Raw genomic sequence first — 6,052 nt, forward strand, 5'->3', positions numbered from 1 at the left:
CCCACCGTCTCTCCCCGGCTCCCACGAAGCTGCCGCAGCCCAAGGCCGGCCCGGCCCCGCCTCGCCTCGCCTCTTCCTGCCCGGCCCCCTCCCCCAGCGGCGGGAAGTTCATGCCCCGGCCCGGGTGGAACAGCCGGGCCGGACCCCCCGGGCGCGGCTCAGGGCCGAGGCTTGGCCAGTGCCCTGCCGCCCCCCCGGGCCGGCACAGGTCGCGCTCGTCCCTCGGGCGGCCCGCGGGTCGGGCCGGAGGCGGACGAGCAGGTCCCCGCGGGCTGGAAGCCAGCGGCTGCAACTAAACCCGGGTCAAGAAAAGTAATAGGCAAACCCTCCCCGCCGGGGATCCGGCCCGCCAGTAGGCTCCTCTGGCGCCTCTCCCTCCGACCCAGGACGGAAAAGCGAGCCTGGGGCGGGAGGGGCCCTCCAGGGCTCGGCTAGTCCAACCCCCTGCCTGAGGCAGGAGCATCCTTGTCCCTGTCCCACCCTTCCCCTACAACTCACAGTCTAAGCTAGGGGGGAGCAGTTATTATGCTGCAGGGCCACTTCATGAGCCTTGGTGACCTGTTGAGGGCTGCATCCCTCTCTCTGTGTCTCGCTCTTCTCCTAGTCCCCCTCTCTCCCTCCCTCCAGATCCCAGCGTGAGCCGTAGTTTGCCAGGAACCCCAGTGCCCAGCTGTGGCCCCGGATGGGGACTTCTGCCATGGTGGGCAGTGGACACCGCTCTCAGATTCAAGAGCCCCGATGCAGAATCTGCTGGCAGCATCCGGGGCTGATACCACCGCCAGCCCAGTGCTGCAGAAGCTCCTACCTGGGTCACGGCTGATTCTGCCAGCAGCGTCCAGGTTGGGGCTTCAGGCAGGAGCTTAGACTGTGCTGGGAGGGTGGCGGCATCAGCTGTGCATCCACCAGCAGGTTCTCGGTTGGGGCTCCTGAGCCTGCCGGCGGTGCCCACAGCTGCTGCTGCGGTGGAAGGCCTCACCTGGGTCCACAGCTGACGTTGCTGGGCAGAAACAGCGCCACCCACCCACCTGGCACCACAGCAGCCGGAGCCACCAGCTGCGGGCCAGATCCACTGGGTGTGGCGGCCTGCCAAATATGTTTACAGGCTAGATCCAGCCCAAAGGCTGTATTTTGCCTACCCCGATATAAACTGTATTTAAGACTACCATCAGCAAAGACACAGCACAGACTTAACACCCTAACCTGCCACAGGTAAAGCAGGGAATCCATTAGCCAATGTCTTGCTTCTATGGAAAGTCATTTTATGTTCAAGTGATCCCAAGGAGAGGGCTGTGCCACCCTGCTACAGAGGAAGGCAAACAGCTCCCCCTCAGGCAAGTCATCGGGGTGAAGCTGGATTTGTGCCCAGGCTCCTGGAACTGCCGCCCAAACACACCAAACTGACCATGGTGTAAAATTTCTTCCTGACCCCAGCTAGACTGGTCTGACCCAATGTGGTCCCTATTTTCAAGAAGGGGAGGAAGGAAGACCCTGGCAACTACAGGCCAGTCAGCCTCACTTCTATCCTGGGAAAGGTCTTTGAAAAAATTATCAAGGGCCACATGTGTGAGAGCCCTGCAGGGGAAGTGATGTTGAGGGGTAACCAACATGGGTTCGTGCAGGGCCAATCGTGCCTGGTCTCTTTCTATGACCAGGTAACAAAGAGCTTAGCTGTGAAGGAGGAAGTTGATGTCATCTTCTTGGACTTCCAGAAGGCCTTCGACACAGTGTCCCACCCAATTCTGGTGGGCAAGCTGAGGGGCTGCGGCATTGACAAATGCACGGTCACATGGGTGGCAAACTGGCTCCAGGGGCAAACCCAGAAGGTGATGGTGGACGGGTCGATGGCGACCTGGGAGGGTGCGGGCAGCGGAGTCCCCTAGGGCTCGGTCCTTGGGCCAGTGCTGTTCAACATCTTCATCAGTGACCTGGACGAGGGTGTGGAGAGCACCCTGTTCAAGCTCGCTGATGACACCAAGCTGTGGGGTACAGTGAATACGCCAGCAGGCAGGGACCGCATCCAGGCAGACCTGGATAGGTTAGAGAAGTGGGCGGATCTGAACAGGATGCAGTTCAACAAGGACAAGTGCAGGGTGCTGCACCTGGGGAGAGGGAACCAGCATTATGGTTATAGGTTAGGGGCTGCCCTAACTCTGCCCTGTGACAACTCAGGGGGGGTCTGCCAAAAAATTGAACTCATTCATTGGAAGGAGCAATCCAATTGGAGACCCCCCCAGGTTATGATTTTCAAATCTTACAGAGGGGCTCTTGTCTCTTATGGGCAGGGTCTGTCCCCTTCAATATATTGTCAATGCAACAAAACATATTGAGGAGCCTGCATTTGTTTACTACATGTAATATTTCACCATCTACATTTTTACTGATTTTACCATCTACAGATTTCAAGCAACTTGTTTAGCTTATTCTGGTGAATTTGCAATTTTAATTCACAGCACTGATCATATCTGAATTCAAAGCTTGGAAACTTCTGCTGGGCTTAGGTGTGAGCCACACCACAGAAATGTACAGGCAGTCCTCGACTGATAACATTTTGAGTTACAACATTTCGCACTTACAAAGTTTATAAATTGACACCTTGTTTCAACTTTACAATGCCAGTTTTGACTTACAACGCTTGATCCAATGCAATGCCATGCCAATGAACAAGTTCGCGGCTTCACTCATCTCCCTGGAGAACCTCTGTCCAAACTTCCTTGGACCCTTTCTTTAAGAAAGCAGATGAGACTCCAGAAAAACCTGCAGCCAAGACTCCTGATAAGACTCAAGCCAAGAACCCTTCAAAAAGTCACTTCAAAGAAGTCCTTTCAAATCAATATGATTGCTATTTACAATATAAATATATTAATGTAACTATTTTACTCATCTATAATTGATCGAGTACAAAATTCTGGGGTATTTTTGGTGAAAATAGAGTATCAGGCCTTGGTTCAGGAACCAATCCCCCATTTATAATGGAGTTTCTTATGAGAAAATTGGTTCCTAGTTACAACATTTCGACTTAAGACATGGTTTTCAGAAACCAATTGTGTCGTACGTCCAAGGACTGCCTGTATATGGTATGTAGGCGTTCCTGGCAAACCGTAGCTGATGTACCCATGTTAGCTACCTCCACATCTCATTTGGACACAGCTGTGCCAAATAACACTTGTTGCACCTCCTTCACAACTGTCATTTGGGGATTAGACTCCAGGTCTCCCTGGTGAGTATCCTTATCACAAGTCTACAGTGTCATGCTCCCTTTTTCTTCTCCTTCTAGCTAATGAAGCTTGAATTCTTTTTTCACATTGGCATCACTTCAAGAAAAGGAATGCCCAGCTGCCTATGGCCTGGTAAAACAGGCCTGGGACATGGGGATTCTCCTGGGACATAGGGATTGAACCTTTTCAGGTAGGAAGGGTTTTAAATCCGACTGCACCACTTCTCCAAGGAGTGCTCCAAACATCACTACTTTTATCTATGCTGTAAAAGAATGGTATCTGCAATTTAAATTGTTAGTTAGCAGCCAAATCTTATTGGTGTGCTCTGAGATCAAGTCCTCCAGGGGCTAATGTGGAGGAATACCTAGTTTCTGGATCACACCCAGACTTAGACATGACTTAGTCTCTGCCCTGTCTGAACTGGGTGAAGTCATACACAGAGATCACAATCTGTACAAATGCATCCTGGAGCCAGGTTTAGAATTTAAAGTAAAGTTACATTCAAAATGGCAACAGGACTTCTAATAGTATGCTTTGCACTTGCATTATTCTGCTGAGTTCCCTGCAGTTCTGTTCTCCAACGCTTTGTGTTCAAACAATCTCAAATCAAGCACAATTTGATCTGGTGAGTACTTGATGAGAACCCACAAAAAAAACAGATCTGCTTTCCTGCAGGTAAATAATCTAATACTCCCCAGTCTTTCCTATTATCCAGGACTGAACCTCATTATGAAATCTGAGAATGCTACTCTGCTCTTTCAGACGAAACAAACAGACATCTTGATTATTGTTTGTTATTGGAAGGAAGATCTTATGATATTATGACACTTTTCTTCTCCAAGAACTGAACAGGATTTTCTTAACCTATGTGTCCTGATTTAGCTATAGCTGGGCTAAGTATATTCTTTGATCCTCCATCTCAACTGGATATCAATAGTCCAGACCACCTTGCATGTTTTTTAGAAAATAGGTATTTCTGAAATCTTATCCTGCTCTAAATTGTTACGGTGGTATGTATTTCACTGAAGGGAACACTGACATTTTTCTTCCTTATAGAGTTCAGACAACTCATTTTCTTATAAAATGACCTGTACACAATTTCCTAAAATAAAAAAAATATGGGAAATCATTCTCCACATGAGGTGGCTACTTCTTAGAATGTTTTTTTTACTGAAATTTAAAAAGTCAATTGGTACAAAAACAAAGTGAGGAAAGATATGATGAAACTAAACCAGAAATATTTCATTCTTGGTAAAAACACATACTATAATGTATTCCTGTAAATTAAATTAATTGCTTTTATTAGTATATTAACTATTACAGGATACCAGTAGATGTCAGTTTAACCTCAGGAATGAAAAATGCCTTTGCAAATGCGCTAGGCTTATTAGCTTTTGTTTTCACAGCAATAACACTTTCCTACCATAGAAACTTCATGAAGACTATATTAAAACTGAAATGATGTAAAAGACTGCAAGCTGTAGTTTACATTCCACAATATGCCCTGAAGTTGTTTTCCTTTTAAAAAAAAAGAAATGAAACAAAAATGAACGGGAATAATTAGACCAGGAAAATAAACCATCTTTATTGCAGAAATTAGAATGTGCATTTCACTGCGGAATGGGTGTGAAATCTGAACACCGATACAGAAAAAAGCCCCAAAGGATTTTGACTCATGCTAATCTTCAAGGTTTCTAAGTTAAAAGGAAGAGCTAATGAGGCTATACCTTGTGTGTAATATTTAAAAGAGCATCAAGGTTTAGGAATGATTAAAAATGTCATTTATGGAGGCTCTGGACATGCTTTCAAAGAACAAGCATTTGTACACAGATGAGGAGGAAAGAACTAAGTAAGGAAACAGTAGATGCTTTGGTTATGTATTTTCCAGCTAGGAAAAAAAAAATCTAATATGACCTGAAGTAGGAGTGGTGATTCTTTAGCTCATTGTGATATTAAATACATTTCAAATTTAGAACTGCACTAACCTAAAGGCTAGAGCTAGGATTTTCAAAGTAACAAGGGATTTGGGGCACATCAATAGCCTGTGACTGTTAAAAGGGCCTTGTTTTAGAAAGGACTGAATATGCAGCCCTGTGAAAAATTAGGCTGCTTTTGAGTGTCATATTGTGCAGCCCAAACTGAGATACTATGAATCAATAGTCACTTTATAACTGTGGCCTAAAAGGATAAGTCAGTACAAAACAATAAAGGAAAAAGGGCAAAGCAGACCCCAGACCTATGAATCTAGACCTAGGCTGGAAAAGAAATCGTATTAACGCAGAGTCTGATGCTTTTGTGAAGAGCACCAATGAAAGAGTCAGTAACCAACAGCAAAAACATTCCTAATACAAATAATGCCTTAACATTAATTCACTTCTGGAAATGTCTAACGAAGATTTCTTTTTTTTTATTAGCTAGGGTAACCATGCATCCCCAATTGGCCAGGACAGTCCTGGATTTTGGAGGCGGTCTCAGTGTCCTGGCTGTTGGAGAAAATCGAAGCAAAAGTCCTGGATTAGTGTAAACCTGCCCACATCTGACCGTTTCCTGACTGCTTGAACCTGGCTCCCATGTGGGCAGGTTCACACCAATCTGAGACCTTTGCTTCAGTTTTCTCCAGGGATCCCAGTGGCTCTGTGATCTGGACTCCACTGGGCTGCGAGCAGAGTTGCTTGAGCAGTAGACTTGGGGTGGGAGGGCAGCGGACGGGGAGCCACAGGGCTGTGTGTGTATGTACACATGCACACGCACTGTACTGTCCTGCCTGGCCCCACTGCTGAGTCTCGCAGGAGAGGGGTGTGAGCACACGTTGGTGCCCACGATCCTGGATTTCCCTC

This window comes from Crocodylus porosus, unplaced genomic scaffold (assembly GCF_001723895.1).
Source record: "Crocodylus porosus isolate Cpor-Errol unplaced genomic scaffold, CroPor_comp1, whole genome shotgun sequence".
Lineage (NCBI taxonomy): Eukaryota > Metazoa > Chordata > Crocodylia > Crocodylidae > Crocodylus > Crocodylus porosus.